The 20,066-nt window shown below is 38.5% G+C and overlaps 1 protein-coding gene and 1 long non-coding RNA gene across 5 annotated transcripts in view; one reads left to right on the top strand and one right to left on the bottom strand.

Moving 5' to 3' along the window:
- Window positions 1-20,066, bottom strand: part of LOC138761575 (partitioning defective 3 homolog B-like) — a 1,428,627-nt gene that overhangs the window by 1,274,422 nt on the left and 134,139 nt on the right. The gene's annotated exons all lie outside the window — the stretch shown is intronic.
- Window positions 1-20,066, top strand: part of LOC138761576 (uncharacterized) — a 114,729-nt gene that overhangs the window by 55,624 nt on the left and 39,039 nt on the right. The gene's annotated exons all lie outside the window — the stretch shown is intronic.

Here is a 20,066-nt window from a genome sequence, read left to right as displayed (position 1 = left end):
AACGTTGTCTCCTTACTGATCATCAACACAGGGGTCACCCAATAAAACTCCAACAGTAGCGGTTGCTTTAGACGCAGAGAAGGCCTTTGACAGAGTACAATGAAATTATTTATTCAAAGTACTACAAAAATTCAGCTTACCAGAGAAATATATTAATTGGATTAAAGCATTATATAAGGGGCCATTGGCGAAAGTGACAGTAAATGGATATATATCAAAATAATTTAACTTAAGCAGATCAACAAGGCAGGGATGCCCACTATCTCAATTATTGTTCACGTTAGCCATAGAACCACTAGCAGAATTGATAAGAACAGAAAATAAAATAAAAGGGATAAAAATAAAAGAGAAGGAATATAAAATCAGTCTATTTGCAGATGACGTTATAATATACTTAGCAGAACCAGAAATATCAATAAAAGAATTACATAGGAAATTGAAGGAATATGGAGAAGTGTCGGGTTACAAGATTAATGCAAATAAAAGTGAAGCAATGCCAATGAATAATGCGGATTTCTCAAAATTTAAGAAAGAATCACCATTCAGATGGCAAACACAAGCAATGCGATACCTAGGTATATAAATAAATAAAAACCTCGGCCATCTATATAAACTTAATTATTATCCACTAATGAAAAAATTACAAGACGACTTAGAGCATTGGAAAGACTTACCACTAACACTGATAGGAAGGATAAACTGTATTAAAATGAACATTTTCCCAAGGATACAATACCTATTTCAGACATTACCAATACGCTTAACAGAAATTCTTCAAGGAGTTAAAGAAAATAACAAGGAAATTTATATGGAAAGGGGGGAAACCGAGGATAGCACTAGATAAATTAACTGAATGGTATAAACAAGGAGGCTTACAACTACCAAATTTTAAAAATTATTATAGAGCCGCACAATTAAGATACCTATCAGATTTTTATCAAACAAGAGAAAAGCCAGATTGGACTAGATTAGAACTAGATAAAATAGGGGAGAAGATACCTGAACATATATTATATAAATGGGATGAAAAATTGGTACAACGTAGGAAATCTCCAGTATTGCATCATCTGCTCAATATTTGGAAGAAGATTCATGTAGAAAGGAATAAAACAAATTACCAACTACCAAAACTAATACTGACGCATAATCAGCTAATCCCTTTTACAATAGATAACCTTTCCTTTAGAGAATGGGAGAAAAAAGGGATCAAAAGAATAGAAAATTGCTTTTCAGGAAATAAATTATTATTCTTTGAAAAAATGAAGGATAAATATAATATAACTCACGATACAGTGTTGGCATACTACCAACTGAAATCCTACTTGAAGGACAAATTGGGAAACAGTCTGAGGTTACCAGAAGGAAGTAATTTTGGATATGTGATTACAGACACAATGATAATCAAAAAATTTGTAACAAACAGGTATATTAAATTACAAGAAAAGGAGAACGAGGAAACAAATGGTAAAACTAAACAAAAATGGGAACAAGAATCTAAACATAAAGATAAAGAATGAAACATGGGAGAAGTTATGCTCCGGGACTATGAGAAATACAATAAACACGAGGCTACGTATGATACAATATAACTGGATACACAAGCTATACATTACACCTCAAAAGTTAAATAAATGGGACCCAACAGTATCTGACAGATGTTTTCGCTGTAAAAAGGAAATGGGAACAACAATTCATGCAATTTGGACATGTGAGAAAGTGAAAAAATTTTGGGAAGATCTAAACCAGATATTAAATAAAATCACAAAAAGCAATATACCAAAAAACCCAGAGATCTTCCTCCTAAGTAACATAAAAAAACAAAGAATTTGGACTCGATTTGGATGGAGCACAAAAAAGATTTGTTATGATATCCCTAGCTGTAGCAAAAAAATGTATTATGTCAACCTGGAAATTAGAAGATAACTTGAGAATACAACAATGGTGTATAGAAATCAATAAATGTATTCCATTAGAAAAAAATAACATTTAATTTAAGAAATAACATTACAATATTTGAACAAATATGGGAGCCATACATGAAACACAATAGAGAAAACCTACCATGGACATCTACCACCTAAAATGACAGAAGGAGAAGATAATGAAAAGAACTGACTCAGTGGAATTTCTTGTTTATTTTTATTGAGTGACAACATTGTTTGACGGGTTTAAATAAATGGGAGGGGAGGTGAGGGAGCGAGGGAGGGGAGGAGGGAAGGGGGGGAGAAAACGACACTGTATATATTTAAGAAGGAAAATGTATGTATCTTGATCAATATTGTTTATAGTGTGAAAAATAAAAAATTAAAAAACACAGGGGGCACCCCAAGGAATTGTGCTTAGCCCACAGCTCCACTCATTATATACCTATTACTGTGCGGCCAGACACAATTCCAATGCCATCTACGTGTTTCCTGACGATATCACAGTTGTCGGCAGAATCACTAACGGCAATGAGGAAGTGTACAGGAGGGAGATTGATCATCTCGTTGAATGGTATAACAACAACAACCTTGCACTCAACCTTAGCAAAACCAAGGAGATGACTATAGACTTCAGGAGGAAGTCAGGGGAACATGATCTAGTCCTCATCGAGGGCTCAGTAGTGGAGAGAGTCAACTTCAAATTCCTGGGCATGGCCATGCTGGGCGGCTGAGCAGACATGTTCCTCTGAGCTCTCCAAAAAAATCCTCTAAAAGATGACCAAAAAGAGGTTTTAACAAAAAGATTTTCAACTACAAAAGTGTGGATACATCTTTTAAAGATCAATATTGAAGAATGACTGGAAGATCCCATGGGAAGAAGCCAAAATCTGAGATGGTAAAAGCTCCAGCCTCGCCAATCACCTCGACGGAAAATGCGGGTAGAGATTCCTCCTCCTCTCAATGAACACTGGACTTTGAAACTCTGCTGCAAGAGATTGGAGGACTGGGTCAACGTTCTACAAGTGTGAAGAATGCCGTTAAAGTACAGTGTGAGATGTGGGTGAAGCTATTAATGATTTAAAGGAAAGAGTTGACAGAGCTGAGAAAGATGATAAGCAAATCAAAGAACTAAAAAAACATGCTGAACAATGGGCAACAGATAAGCAGCTCCTTTTGGACAAATTGAATCACATGGAGAACTTCAGTTAGAGGAACAATGTGTGAATTGTTGGCCTGAGGGATGGTGCAGAAGGAAGAGATGCCATGAAATTTCTTGAGACTTGAATCCATCAAGTTCTTCGCACTGATGAATTTGGCAGGCCCGTGCACATTGAACGCGTTCATCGAACATTGGGACTGAGGAGAATAGGAGAAGCCTGCCCTCAACCCGCTCTGGTGAGATTGTTGAGCTTCAAGGATAGAGGGACGATCCTAAGAGTTGCTTATCAAAATACTTGAAACTCTGGTTCTCCCTTGCAGAGATCATGGTCTTCCAGGACGTTAGTAATGCAATGATTCAGAGAAGAAGACAATTCAACGTGGTCAAGAGGCAACTCCAAGAAATGAACATTTCTGAAGCCAATAAAGATATTTTAAATCAAAAGAAGTGGAAGAGTTTATTCGACAACTATGAAGAGGAACAGCGAAGCCGACGATGAAAAACTGGTGTAAATAAGATATTTCAGGACATGGTAAAGTTTTTTTTGTGTGGCAGTCGTCTTAATTTTTATGGCAAAATGTCAAAGTTTTATCCTATCTATGTCTCGGATAGCTCAGAGAATGGTAAGGAGGTTCTGAAGGTACACACGGTACAACTCTGGCTTAAGGGAGGTAATGGCTTCAATAGGGGGAGATAGTTTTCAAGATAGCGCTTTAGGGTGGGGTTATTCTTCTTTCTCCCTGAAGGCTTTTCAGGCTTTTCTTCATGAGTCTTGGGGACTTCCTGTTTACGTCACCACTGGGGCAGAGGTTGCATGATCTTTAGGGTGAGATCACAGATCATGAAATGGTTTACATACTTGTATATCTGCACAGAATTTTTAATATGTTATAATGGATAATGGATAAGTCATTGAAGTTTATAAGTTTTAATGTCAACGGTTTGAATGGAACAGTCAAAAGGAAAAGAATACTGTCATATTTAAAAAAGATAAAAGCTGGCATAATATTTGTCCAAGAACCACATCTTACTAAAGTGGAACACAAAAAATTGAGGCAATTGTGGAGAGGGAGCAGGTCTTCACTTCCTCATTCAATTCGAAAGCAGCGGACATGGCAATTTTGATTAATAAAAACATCCCGATCGCTGTAAAGAATGTCTCCATGGACCAAGCGGGTAGATATGTAATGATAAATGGCAAACTTTACTCAGAATCATAGGCGTTAATGAATATTTATGCCCCAAATTATGGTGACGAGGTCTTTATGAAGGATGTATTTTTAAAAGTAAAAATATATTGATTGGAGGGGACTTTAATTTTGATTTGGATCCAATACTAGATAAATCAGCAAAAATAGTAACGAGAGCCAAGGCAACTAAATTAACTCTCTCATATATGAAAGATTTCAACTTGATGGATGTATGGAGGCAGTCTAACCCTAAAGAGAGAGATTATTCATTTTATTCAAAAAAAAATGACTCACATATCAGAATAGATTTATTTTTGCTATCGTCAAGTCTGAAAGATCGAGTAGTAAAAACTGAAAACTTACCTAGGCTGAACTCAGACCACTCATTGCTAACCTTAGTAATACTATTATACGAGAAACAGGAAAATAAATACAGATGGCGATTAAATATATGTTACTAAAAAAGGGATGATTTAAAACAATTTATACAGCAACAGATTAACTTTTTTGTGAAACTAATTTGGGATTAACAGACAATAGCTTTCTCATATGGGATACATTAAAGGGATATTTGAGAGGACAAATTATTTCAGATAAAAGATTAAAAGATAATTTAATGCAGAAATAAAAAAATTGGAGATGGAAATAGGGGAATTAGAAAAAAAACATCAAAGATTAGGAAATAGGACAAATATAGATCATTGGAAAATAAGAAAATCCAATACAACATCTTACAAACATAGAGAATAGAAAAGACTATTAAATACAAAATAGAAATACAGGTACTATGAATTGGGAGAAAGAGCAGCTAATGTATTATCATGGCAACTGAAGGCTGAAGAATCAGCGAGAGATATAAATGCTAAACAAAAGGAAAATGACATGATTACATACAATCAAAAAGAGATAAATGAAACATTTCAACAATATTACAAAAATTTATATAAATCTGACTCGCCGGGGCATGAGGCCGAAGTAGATAAGTTTTTGGATGAAGTGGAACTCTCGAAATTGAGTGATGAGGACAGACAGGAATTAGATTTACAATTTACCAGGGAAGAAAATGAAAAAACGCTGGGGATACTTCAAGCTTACAAAGCCCCGGGCGAGAATGGACTTGCGTTGAGTTTTATAAAGATTTTAAAGAGCTGTTAATGCCCTTGTTTATGGAAGCAATAGAACAAGCAGTGAAAACCCAAAAATTACCGGATTCCTTCTCGACAACAATAATTACTGTGTTGCCCAAAAAGAACAGAGATCCAATGAAAACTTCATCTTATTGACCGATATCTCTTTTGAATGTAGATTACAAAATAATAGCAAAAGCATTACCAAACAGATTGGGACAATTTTTACCTAAATTAATTCACATAGATCAAGTAGGATTTGTTAAAGAGAGGCAAGCGTCAAATAACTTGGTTCGACTATTTAACATAATACACTTACCTCAGTCATGGAAGGACCCCAATATAACAATATCTCTAGATGCAAGAAAGGCATTCAACAGACTTGAATAGCCTTTTTTGTTTAAAACATTGGAAAAGTTAGGTATTGGACGAGGATTTATAAAATTGGGTTAGGGCCCTATACCAAAATCCACAGGCAAAAATAATAATTAATAACCAGATATTAGGAATGTTCCCATTAAGCCATTCGAGCAGGCAGGGTTGCCCCCTTCCTCTGCCACTATTTGTTATGGCAATAGAATCTCTGGCAGGAATGATCAGGGTGATCCTAAAATTAAAGGCTTCGAAGTCAGGCAAGTTCAACACAAGATTAGTTTGTATACTGCCTAAACCCGAAGGTTCTATGGAGAAATTACAGGAAATTTTAATAAAATATGGGAGAGTATCAGAATATAAAATAAATATGGAAAAAAGTGAAATTTTACCAATAACAAATCAAAATTATGAGCGCTTTAAAGTAAACAGAATGCTTAAATGGAAAAATGATGGGATTAAATATTTAGGAATCATGCTCAATAACAATTTGAACAATCGATATAAATTGAATTGCTCTCCCTTATTGACAAAAATAGAAAAAAGTGGAAGGACCTGCCCCTGAACTTAATAGGAAGGGTTAACTGTATTAAAATGAAGATCATGTCAAAGATCCAATATTTGTTCCAATCAATACCAATATATTTATCAAATAAGTTTTTAAAAATAATAAATGGTATGGTTGGGAAATTTTTATGAAACAATAAAGTGCCGAGAATAGCATTGGACAAATTGACATGGGAGTACAAATCAGGGGCTTTGAAGCTTCTGGATTTTAAGAACTACTATCAGGCTTCGCAGATGAGGTTTTTGGCATTCTTTTTTTGAATCGAAATCACCAAATTGGGTACATATGGTGTTATATGGGTTGTAGGAAGCATCACCCAAACATTTTATTTATAGGTGGAACTTGAAATTAATTAATCTTTAATTCATTCATTTGATTAAAATACGGCAAGACACCAACAACATAATAGGAAGGAAAACTGGAATTCCTATAAGGGCTCCATTATGTAACAATTCATTGTTGCCTATGATAATGGGAAATAGGATTTAAATATTTGGTCCCAGAGGGGATTAGGTATATTGAAGATTGTTATTAGGATGGAATTTTAATGTAATTTGAACAAATGAAGCAAATATATGATGTCCCGAATGGCGCCTTTCTTTTTGCTATCTGCAATTAAAGAGAAATTTGGGGAAACAATACGACTCCTCCAGGATCAAGTCAACTGGAACACATTTTATGGGTGGGTGATATACCTAAGTTTATTACTGAATTTATCTTACCCTCATAATGGATGGGAAAAAGCTTGGAATTCATAGGGCAGGGGAAGATGGGAAGCAGATTTAGCAGAGAACATATCAGAAAATTCTTGGTGTAAAGAAGGGATAACATCGATTATTAATGCAAGGTATGGTTTGGTGCAATACAATTTTCTTCATCAATTATATTTGACTCTGTAAAGATTGCACAAATCAAAGCCTGAAATATCCGACAGCTGTTTCCAATATGGAATAGAAGAACATTTCTCCATTCCGTTTGGTCCTGTGTGAAAGTAAATGTTTTCTGGCAAAAAATGTCAGAAGTGTTATCTAATATTACAGAAGTCAACTCCCAGCAATCCAAAATTATATTTGTTGGGGAATTTTGTAGACATCAGTAATCATTTAACTGAGTTCCAAATCTCATTCACTATGATTGCATTGGTAACAGCTAAGAAATGTGTTGTCGTCACGTGGAAATCAGATACAGTGATTTCTCTGAAGAGATGGATATCAGAAATGGACAGTTGTATTCGTATGGAAAAGATTACTTATAATTTAAGAAACAAACACGAAGCATTCCTGAAGACCTGGCAACCGTATTTCAACTTTATTGCTGCACAAATGTAATATTTCTGCTGTAAATACATGATCTGTCCTCAACCTTATACTAGTATTTTTATCAGTAAAATAGACTGTGAGCCTCAGCGGTAGACAAAAAGTCTCTGTATCTGTTTATCTTGTTCAAGTTCAGGGGAAAGGGGTAATGGAGGGGCTGGAATATTTTTGTTTTGTTTTGCAATTTTTATATTGGTTTGTTATATATGTATGTAAATTGTACTTTTTTTATTTTTATAAGAAAAAAGAAAGAGAAGATCTATATATTTATTTGTAAATTGGTATATTAATTATTTTGGTGTGTGTGTATGTAAAGAATGTACAAGTCATGTGTGTTTGAAAACCAAAATAAAATATTTTAAAAAAGAACTTCAAATTCCTGGATGCCAACCTCTCTGAGGATCTGTCCTGGAGCCTCCACATTGATGCCATAACAAGGAAGGCTCGCCAATGGCTATACTTTGTGAGATGTCTGAGGAAATTTGGCATGTCACCCGAAGACTCTTAAAAACTTCTACAGTTCTATTGTGCATTCTGGCTGGTTGCATCACCGCCTGGAATGGAGACACCTACTCCCAGGACAAGAATAAATTCAAGAGGGTTGTTAACTCGGCCTGCGATTTCACAGGCACCAGACTTCACTCCATCAAGGACATTTACATGAGGCAGCATCTTAAAAGAAGCAGCCTCTATCCTCAAAGATCCCCACCACCTAGGCCACACCCTCTTCACTCTGTTACCATCAGGAAAAAGGTACAGGAGCCTGAGGACGAGCACTCAGCGGCACAAGGACAGCTTCTTTCCCACTGCCATCAGATTCCTGAATAATCAATGAACCCAACAAACTGCCTTCCTTTTCATGCACTATTTTTTTTACAGTAATGTTGAAAGATGGTTATAATATAAATGTTTGCCCTATGATGCTGCCCCAAAACACTGAATTTCATGACTTGTTCATGACAGTAAATTCTGATTCTGTCCTCACATCCCTGGCTCAACTGTTGAATATTTAAAGCATTTTCAGTTTTTAATTTAAAATACTGTTATTCATGAAGCACATTGGAGGCATTCTGAAGGTTGCAGTTCTCCAATTTGCTTCCAATTTCCACATCTCCATGTCAATGCAAGCAGATCCAGTTCATATGGCACTCATGATTGGGGGAAAATTGCCTCATTGAGTGCCTTTGTTCCATCTGCTTCATCATCTTGGATCTGTCAGTGGCCAGCCATTTTAATTCCACTTATCATTCCCATACCGACATGTCTATCTCTGGCCTAACTGTACGCAAGTTGAGGCGATGTACAAATAGGAAGAACAGCACTTTATCTTCCGACTCCGCAGTCTCCGATCAGATGGCAACGACATCAACTTCTTCAATTTCCAGTAACCTCCGCCCTTGTTTCCACAAACCCCATTCCCTTTCTTTCCCCATTTCTCTTATCCCATTCCTCCTCTTCTTTCCCTCCTTTCCATTCCCCACCCTCCCTACCTGCCCATCTCCCACACCTTGCTTCCTCTAATTTTCCAACCCCTTACCTTCCTTCCTCCCATCAGATTTCTTCTTCCTCAGAATCTTCTTACGTTTTCTTCTCTTCCCACCCCCGCAACCTGTATTCACCCACCACCTACCAATCTGTGCTCCTCCCCCTACTCCTACTTTTATTCTGGCACCTGCCATTTCTTGCAATTCCTGATGAAGAGTTTCAGTTAAAAATGTTGACTGTGTATACTGCCTAACCCACTGAGTTCCTCCACCATTCTGTGCACTGCTCCAATTTTTCAGCATCTGCAGATCTCTATTGTTTGCTTCGTGTGGCACTCTGCCCTTCTTTCCCACCATCAGGAAGCAAGCTTCTAGTTGTCCCACTTTTACTTTTGTTGGGAATCTCACCTAGCTCGTCCCACCATTCAAATAGGGATTAAACCTAACAGAACTGCATTTGCTCGTCCTTACACATATCTGGTGTCCATTTTATCTTGGAAAGTGCTGCGAACTATTTTCCCATGTCAGACAAACTGTGGAAAACAGTGGGTAATCATTTTAAACAACCAGTGGTCATTTTCTACCACTTGTGCAGAATTTCCATTCTTCTCTCCAGGCCTGCCAAACAACACCTTCAGCAGAGGCAGAAGGCTATAATATTTCTAATTGAGAGTGTAAAATTGTGAGTGGTTTTTTTTGGATAGGTGAAGGGAGGAAATGTCTCCCGTGCCAGTTCACCAGGAACCAGAATTCAAGGTCATTGGCAAAAATGCTAAGGGGAATGAGAGGCAATTTACTTTTATGAGGCAAATCATGGCCTGGTACACAAGACCCAAAATAACAGTGAAAACAAATTCAACCAAATACATTTTTAAAAGGTGAATCAAAGGAATCATTTTCAGAACCTGTAACAAAAGATCACAGGTGTGAAACTATTTTTTCTTTCAAAGGGAAAACTGGACAACTTGTTTTTAAAAGACAGAAACTATTCTAAGCCTATACTTCTTGTGGAATACCACAAATCAGGTGACCAAACAATAAATAAAGCAAATCCACTACACTATCATTTATTTTACATTCATAAATAATCACACAGTGAAACTTTGCAAAGAATAGACCCCAGACTCTCTGCTTTGTCCGTTTATCATATTCCCCAGTTAAAATTCCAATATGAACAACACTAAAAGGCATCCAGTCTGTTGCCTTGCTCCATGTTGCCCAGGGGGGTCCTATGCAAAACCACTCCTTAGATATTAACAGAATATCCTATGTGACCATTAATTTAGTTCCCCTTCTTTTATCCTTGTCCCACTAACATGATCTCATCGATTCTCCCAGCTCTGGTGGATTTGTGCCCAGATACAACTCACCGTGAGATTTCTCCAAAGTCCTTAAATGAAGAGTCTGGTATTTTGAAGATTAGAACAGTGATTTATCCAGACCGTTATGGCTGCACATAATATAAAACTGTCATCGACCATCTCCAAACAACTGAAAGATTCTAGATTAAATGAATCTGGTCAGCATTAAAACATAATTGCTTAGATAGTAGTTTGCCTGAATCCATGGAAGAAAGTGGCTCATTACTCAGGATCAATCAGCAGCGATGCTGAGAAAAGCCACAAAGCAGACAGCAAGAGATAGAAATATTACATCGATGTCGTTCTCTTAAAATTATGGCTCACACACATTAAACACAAAGGGATATCACACACCCAACCCTCAGAGTAACCATATAACCATTCTTTAACATGGTGCCTCTTCAAGGCACTCGTGTATTCATCCAAAAAAATCACATGAAAAAAAAATCAAACTGCAGATGCTAGAAATCTGAAAGACAAAGAATGCAACCCCATATTCTGAGAAATGGTCTTCAAACCAAAACTATAACAGTTTCTCTTTCCACGGATGCTGTCGACCTGCTGAGGGTTTCCAGCATTTCCTGCTTTATTTCAAAAAGCATGGTAATAGGCCCTTCTAAACAACGAGCCTGATTACACCCAATTAACTATCTAACCCCATAATTCTTTGGAGGATGGGAGAAACCCAGAGGAAACCCACACAGACACAGGAGAATGTACAAACTCCTTACAGACAGCACTGGGTTCAAACTCCAGCTGCTGGCACTGTAACAGTGGTGCATAAATCGCTACACTAACTATGCAACTCTTGGACTTAATTCAATGTATCATTGCAGAGTCCATAACTATTCATTTCTCCATTGAAAATGTGGAGCCAAAAGACCCGAATTCCAACTTGGAATCACGTTGGTCTTCTGCATTCCACACCTCCCCACTCAACAATAAACAGCAGTGCCTTCAGCTCCTTCCTCCACCACTGCCCCTTCAAACTCTGCAGCTTTAATACACTGAATTTCTAGTCAGGGCTTTGCCAGTAGTTCAGTGACAAATTTGGATTAAATTGAAGCATCAGGAGAGTTCTTCAATGTGCCAGAAAATGTTACACCAATGCAATTGGTTTTAATAGTTAAGAATCACTCTTGAACAAAATCAACATCCACTCCTAGCACATTCTATGAAAATGCTTTCCAATTGGCATTCTTGATATGAAACCAGAAGTTGGCAGCTGGTAGATAGCTCCACAAGGAGAATTGGCACATGCAATTTATTGCTCCACAATTATCCTAAAGAAAATAATGATAGCACTGTGTCCTCAGGAATAGAACAAATTAATTGATGTGAAAACTAAACAAACTACAGTTTGCTTTTTTTGGCTGAGAAGTCAAAATAAATCTCTCAGCAAATATTTTTTAGCTAAAGTGGTCCATCAAAGACACTCCCTCATCTTTGCAAAGGACACATTAAAGTCATGAGCATCACAGGGGATCCTTAATTAAATGTTACACTTTATGAAAATCCTTTCCAACCCTGATTCCAAGAAAAAAAAGATTTTGCATGTAATTTACAGCAAAATAAATAAACCAGTTGCACTCAATTTGAGCCTTCTCTCACTTTACTTCTTAAGATTCAAGATGTCTTCATTGCTATGAAATAGTATTGAACATGCAAGATTACATGAAGTTGCCTTCTACTTGCTGTAAGGCAGAGTCATCATTAGTATCACCCAGCACCCATTACAATAAGAGAGAAGGGAAGCAAAAGAAACTCCCTTCTGAGTCACTGAGTGTCTCCAAGCTCCTGGAGCCTTTGAAGCTGCACAGACTCCTGCTTCGATCCATCAGCAACCCAAGCTCCAGATTCCACCTCTGAACCAATCAGAAAGCCGAGGCCTTTTAGGAGCCCTTCTTGCCTTCAGCACCCTCTCAAATCCCAGCTCTAATACCTGGTTCCCATGAGCTAATCTCAATCAGCCAGTCCAGGTCTCCCAACCACAAGTTGCCCAAGGCTTGTGTGGGTCCCTCTGCCACAGAACCCCTCACTGGTCCGCCACCTTGGGCACTGTCCCGTGGGGTTGCCTTCTAAGCTTCGTAATGTTTCTCCACGTTTCTGGTGCACTGCACCCCAGAGTCTGCAGCTCCTCTTTCCACTGCCCAACACAGACGTCAACATCTTGGGTACAGACCCGTGGTTACAGGATATTAATTTGGAAACACTGTGTAGCCTTACATTCTTTTTTTCCTGATATGCTTATTTAATTTTCTCCCAAAATTCATCTATACAATTTACCTCAAGTGAAATCCACGTTGTTACAAATTAATAAAACCTTATTAGCACCAAAGAAGAGGTACAAGGACTGCCTAACGAAATCTCTTGGTGCCTGCCACATTGACCACCACCAGTGGGCTGACATCGCCTCCAACCGTGCATCTTGGCGCCTCACAGTTCAGCGGGCAGCAACCTCCTTTGAAGAAGACTGCAGAACCCACCTCACTGACAAAAGACAAAGGAGGAAAAACCCAACACCCAACCCCAACCAACCAATTTTCCCTTGCAACCGCTGCAACTGTGCCTGCCTGTCCCGCATCGGACTTGTCAGTCACCAACGAGCCTGCAGCTCCATAAATCTTCGTCCACGAAGCCAAGCCAAAGAAGAAGAATTAGTACTAACAAAGGAACTAGATAGTGGTAATTTCAAAATGTTTTTATTAAACTATCAACAATGACATTTTTACTTATTTCTCATCTTAACTCCAACTTAAAACCCCACTATGTGCAAATGTAAGTGTGTGTGTGTGTGTGTGAGAAAGTGAGGCAGAGTCATCATTAGAGAGAAAGTCCAAAACCATTACAGTTTAAGTTTGATTCTGAAAAAGTCAATTTTAAAAGTCCAGTTTGAAACATGTTGCTGAACTTTAGAATCCTTTTAAATCGCAGCTCAGAAGTAATCATGAGGCACTTCTAAACATTATATTTTCAGATCTCTAAACTCACAAATTTCTTAATGAGCCATCTTTCAGGGAAATATTTTTCAATCAGGAGTGACCATCTTCTGGGCACAATTGAGAAGAGGTTTTACTTAATTTAAAAGTCGCTTATGTTATTTCTCCTGTGATAAGGATAATACAAGTCCTGTCTTTCAAAGAGGTCAAGTTTTCTGTCTTCTTCAGTTTTCTTCTTAAGAGTCATGGAGCTTCCTTCCACAATTTTCTTTATTTTCTGAAAAGAGCAGTTAGAAAGTGGTCTCCCTTTTTAAATCCACTTCTTTTCTGTATTCCCTTTTTATTAGGAGTACAGTGACACATGTTCATGACAATAAATTCTGATTCTGTGATTGTTAACATTCACCTGAACTAAACCTTGGTTTGACATTTTAGCCAAAAGAAAACCACCTCCAATCAGTGCTAGCATGAACATATGCCAAAGTCCTACATGAGAATTTAATCTATTAAATAACACAAAGTAATAATTAGGTCCTTTTTTCTGTTTCTCTCTTCACACATTCTACTTGATCTTTCAGGTGCTTTCACTTTTTTTTCCATTTTCCACCATCTGCAGGTTTTATTTGTTTTCAACAAGTTTGAAAATTGTGTGCTGGAAACCGGCAACATCCAAGAGAAAGACATAAATTAACAATTACACCAACATGCTTTCTAACATTTTGACTGCTCGGGCAGTCACCCATTTTGTCCAATACAAACTTCATGCTGAGAACAAGGTCAAAGGGTAAGAACTCCAGCTACACTCAAGTCACAGAGGATTGCAATTTAAGGTAAAATTTGCTTCTACCAAACATCTCATCTTGAACATTTTGCACTTTTTAGAAAGGAACATTTAAGGCAGGGAGAAATCTCGCGTCAAGAGGCATCTCAATGAGATCCCATTTCATTGTTAACACACAAGCTTACCGTCCCTGTCACGAAATCATCATGTGTTTTATCTGTTTTTAAAATAACTATATACCGGTTCTCTGCAGTGCTGAGTATTCTGACGATACAACATTTATCTTTCAATTGCTGTCTGATCAACGTTAATTTCCTCATCAAAGAAATGTAGTCATTCATTTTCCATACAACACCACACAATTCTCATTTTCTACATATACATGGTCTACTCTAATTTCAGTTACAGTCCTGAATGAGTCCCATTGGTAACACTGGTATCCAATTCATATCTCTACTGGATGTAGTCCATTCTCCCTCATGCCTTTTTTTTTAAACAAGGTTGACTGTTGGTCAGATGACAAAATACGAGGGTGGTGAAGGGAGCAGAGATAAAGAAGTGAATGATATTTGTGTCCAAAAATAGTTAAAACTATGTTAAATAGATCCAGGAGAGTGATTGCACAAAGTTCAAGCCTCTTCAGACTGAACTTAGGAAAAAAAATCTCAGTGTTGTATCTGATGTAATTTATGCACTCTGACAATAAATCTGAACTTTGAATATTCCTTAGCACCTATTTCCAATGGCCTTTGTGAATGCAGTATTTTTAATCTTTTGACATGCAAACCAATCAATTTACAATTCTGATGCATTCCCTCTTGTAATTGCTGTGCCAGGATTAATTTTAAATTCTTGTCTACTGTCTTAATTCTGTGCATTCTTGCCTCCTTATCTTTCTGTCAATCAGAATATTTTATTTCTACCTACTTCGCCTTCAAACATAGTCTCTCTGCCCTAATATCTATGCTGCTGCTAATCTAGTTAAACAGAACATATAACACTACAGCAGGGCACAGGCCTTTCAGCCCTCGATGTTGGGCCGATCCATTTATTCCTTAAAAAAAAGTACTAAACCCACCCTACCCTGTAACCTTCTACTTTTCTTCCATCCGTGTCCCTGTCTGGGTGTCTCTTAAATACCCCAAATGTTTCACCCTCCACCACCATCCCTGGCAACGCATTCCAGGCCCCCACAACTCCCTGTGCAAAAAATCTTACCCTTCATGTCTCCCTTCTCTTTGTATGTATGTCCTCTGGTGTCTGCTATTCCTGCCCTGGGAAACAGGTTCTGGTTGTCCACACTATCTATGCCTTTCATAACCTGGCAGATCACTTATAATCCTTCTAGGCTCCAAAGAGAAAAGTTCCAGCCCTGCTAACCTTGCCTCATAAGACTTATTTTCTAATGCTGGTAACATCCTGGTAAATCTCCTCTGCACCCTCTCCATTCCTTCCAGATCCTTCCTATAATGAGGTGATCAGAACTGAATACAATACTCTGTGGTCTCACCAGAGATTTGTAGAGATGCACCATGACCTCTCTACTCCTGAACTCAGTCCCCTTATAAATGAAGCCCAGCATCGCATTGGCCTTCTAAATTATCCTATAAACTTGTGTAGTGACCTTGAGGGATGTATGAATTTGAACCCCAAATTCAACCCTCTGTTCATCCACACACTTAAGTAATCAACTTTTAATCTTGTACTCAGCCTTCTGGTTTATCCTTCCAAAATGCATCACCTCACACTTATGGATTGAACTCCATCTGCCATTTCTCTGTCCAAATCTACATCCTGTCTATAATCCTCTTGTAACCTTCAGCTCCATCCACAACTCCTCCAACCTTCATAATCATCCACAAACTAACTGACCCATCCTTCCACCTCATCACCAAGGTCATTTATAAAAATCACAAAGAGCAAGAGCCCCAGAACAGATCCTTGTGGTATTCCACTAGTCACTGACTTCCACTACTATTCCCTGCTTTCTAGCTACAAGCCAATTTTTAATCCACACAGCCATGGTTCCATGGATCCCATGCCTCATGACTTTCTGAATAAATCTCTCATGGGGGACCTTGACAAATTACTTGCTAAAATCCTCGTAGACCACATCTACTGCCCTACCTTCATCAATGTCTTGTTCTCAATATTGTTGTAATGCAGCTGGCCAATTTTACACAGCAAAGTTCCCCACAAACAAGTTGAGGTCAGGAGTGTTGGTTGACACATAAATATTTGAACAGGACACCAAGAGAATTGAACTGAATTGTTTAGTGTCATGTCTATTGAGAGATATAGCAAGTCAACTTGTACTTAATTGTAGGTGCAGTGTTACAATAAGTCAAAGAGTGCACAGCAAAATTGTTACAAACCACGGGGTATAGATAAAAGTACAGTTAAAAAGTGTACGGCAATCATCTTTACCAATGAGAGATCCATTCAAGAGTCTGATAACAGCAGGAAAGAAACTGTCCTTAAATGCAAATTCATGACAAGTTTATCTTCTGACACTACTCTGGACTTAGTGAAATCCAGTTGAAAGGACAAACAGTGCACCAGATTAATGCTTATTCAATGCCCTTATAACCATAAGACATATGAGCCATTTCAATCATGGCTGATCAACTTTTTCATTCAATCCCAGTCTCCTGCATTCTCCCCGAAACCTTTTACATCCTTACTGATCAAGACCCATCAACCTCTACTTTAAATGCACTCAATGATTTGGTCTCCACAGCCTTCTGTGATGGCAACAAACTCAATAGATTCACCATCCCTTTAGAACAGAATGTCTCCTCATCTGTTCTAAAGGGACGTCCATTTATTGTGGGGTAGTGTGGTCTGGTCCTGGACTCTGACAGTACTGGAAACATCCATCAAATTTGATGTTTCAATGAGATCTCTCCTCATCCTTCTCAACTCCAGTCAGTACAGTCTCAAAGCCATCAAATATTCCTCATACATTAACCCTCTCCAGCAACAATGGATTGCATTGTGTCTTGATTTTGGACTCAAGGTTCCACAGCAAGACCCAATCATCTAAATGCTTGGAAGTGAGAATGCTGCTAAGGAACCAAAGCTGAGAACAGCACTGTGGGAAAACAGCTCCATTCAAAATTTGGGAAGACTGTATAAGACATGCTCAATGACCTTGAAAAAAGGTGTAAATCTCAAATCTTTCAGTTGATTGGAAAATAAAATAAGCACATTTTGAAGAGACACAAGAGCCTGAACACACTGGAATCTAGAGCCAAAAGTGAACTGCTGGAGGAAGTCAACCAGGAGAAAAGGAATATTTTGGGTTGAGACCCTTCATCAATATTTGCATCTTTCTTGGATTTCTGGGAACATTTTTGGGCAGCACAACTAGCTTAGTGGTTGGCGCCCCGCTGTTACAGCACCAGTGACATGGGCTTGAATCCAGCGCTGTCTGTAAGGAGCTTACATGTTTTCTCCACGTCTGCATGGGTTTCCTCCAGGCGCTCCGGTTTCCTCTTATCCATCAAAACATACAAGGAATAGCGCGACACAAGTTCGGGGGCCAGAAGTTCCAGTATGTCTAAATTTAAATTGATATTTTCAGTTTATTTTCACTAAAACTAACCACGGGTCTTTATGCGGCAGAACAATTTAGTCACGTACACCAACTCCAATAATAAAAATCAAACCAAATGTTGAAGGTCAATTGAACTATTTTATTGATTCATTTTAAAATCTCCTGTTTGATGCATACCAATTGTTCAAAGTCACTTTTGTATTGTGCTATCATCAGTCTCGTCAAAGGATCTCACCTGAACAATTCTGTCCATTTTCTCCATGGATGCCCCCTCACCTGCTGAGTCAACTCTAGCTTCTCTTTGCTCTAGATGCAGTTTTTTGCCTTCCCTGAGTTATTATCATGAAGGAATAGAATGGATCAATGGATTCAAAACCCATTCAAAGCTTTTTACTTGTTCAATGGAAACTAGAGGTGCTTTAATATTTGGGTTGGTGCTTTCAACAATAAAAAAGGCGATCAAAAACTCCTTGTTTCTTGAATGCAGAAGGTCCAACTGCCAAAAGGAATTTTATCACATAAAATCAGTTTCAACTCACTGGAGAGAACATTACCAGATATCTTTCTTTCTTTGGCTTGGCTTCGCGGACGAAGATTTATGGAGGGGGTAAAAGTCCACGTCAGCTGCAGGCTCGTTTGTGGCTGACAAGTCCGATGCGGGACAGGCAGACACGGTTGCAGCGGCTGCAGGGGAAAATTGGTTGGTTGGGGTTGGGTGTTGGGTTTTTCCTCCTTTGCCTTTTGTCAGTGAGGTGGGCTCTGCGGTCTTCTTCAAAGGAGGTTGCTGTCCGCCAAACTGTGAGGCGCCAAGATGCACGGTTTGAGGCGATATCAGCCCACTGGCGGTGGTCAATGTGGCAGGCACCAAGAGATTTCTTTAGGCAGTCCTTGTACCCTTTCTTTGGTGCACCTCTGTCACGGTGGCCAGTGGAGAGCTCGCCATATAACACGATCTTGGGAAGGTGATGGTCCTCCATTCTGGAGACGTGACCCATCCAGCGCATCTGGATCTTCAGCAGCGTGGACTCGATGCTGTCGACCTCTGCCATCTCGAGTACTTCGACGTTAGGGATGAAAGCGCTCCAATGGATGTTGAGGATGGAGCGGAGACAACGCTGGTGGAAGCGTTCTAGGAGCCGTAGGTGATGCCGGTAGAGGACCCATGATTCGGAGCCGAACAGTAGTGTGGGTATGACAACGGTTCTGTATACGCTTATCTTTGTGAGGTTTTTCAGTTGGTTGTTTTTCCAGACTCTTTTGTGTAGTCTTCCAAAGGCGCTATTTGCCTTGGCGAGTCTGTTGTCTATCTCATTGTCGATCCTTGCATCTGATGAAATGGTGCAGCCAAGATAGGTAAACTGGTTGACCGTTTTGAGTTTTGTGTGCCCGATGGAGATGTGGGGGGGCTGGTAGTCATGGAGGACCTCAGTTTTCTTCAGGCTGACTTCCAGGCCAAACATTTTGGCAGTTTCCGCAAAGCAGGACGTCAAGATATATAACTAACATAACTACTCACTAAAATTGGTCTGCCAAAAGCAAGAGATAAATTAAATATACTGCACAAAATAATATTACACCAGTTTTGTTTATGATTTTTACATGGATCATGGGCACTCTCAAACTAATTAGGTCAACTGACAGACAATGCAATCATCTCCGACTCCGCATGCATTCAATATTTATTCCAGTAATCAATGTGAGAAGTAATGAGTTCACATCGGAGGAAACATTCACTACTGGTGCTAGTTATTTTAGTGCACAACTGCTGCTCCAAGCAATGCTTTTATCTTCTAATAATTTTAATTACTGCTATAATTTGAGATGGATGAATTTCAACCTCATGCTTAGTGATGTGCTTTTCACACTTTATGACTTAACAATCACTTCTGTACCTGTATTTATTGGCCTATTATTGGAATCTGTTCAGTGTTTTCTGCACCACATTAGTTCAACATAGTAACGCCCAAGTCTAAGAATCGGTCCTCAACACAATCTCTGAAGCACCCTTGTTAGATCAATATTCTTTTCATTCCAACAATGCACAATAGCAATGTTCAATAAATTAGTGAAGGTTTTCTCTCATCTTCATCATCATTGCTAAAATGTGTTACATTTACATGGGCAATTAGATCAAGCCTATTCCCTGAAGTAGCCATTCACCACATGCATGGCCTTGCCACCATTGCATTCTGACAAGAGATTATGATATGAAATATTATGTCTTATCCAGGTAATTAAGACAATATAAATGCATTACATTATATCACTAGAAATCTTATAAATAA

This window comes from Narcine bancroftii, chromosome 4 (genome assembly GCF_036971445.1).
Source record: "Narcine bancroftii isolate sNarBan1 chromosome 4, sNarBan1.hap1, whole genome shotgun sequence".
Lineage (NCBI taxonomy): Eukaryota > Metazoa > Chordata > Chondrichthyes > Torpediniformes > Narcinidae > Narcine > Narcine bancroftii.
Note: the sequence above shows the minus strand (reverse complement) of the source record. Positions and strands in the feature narration are given on the sequence as shown.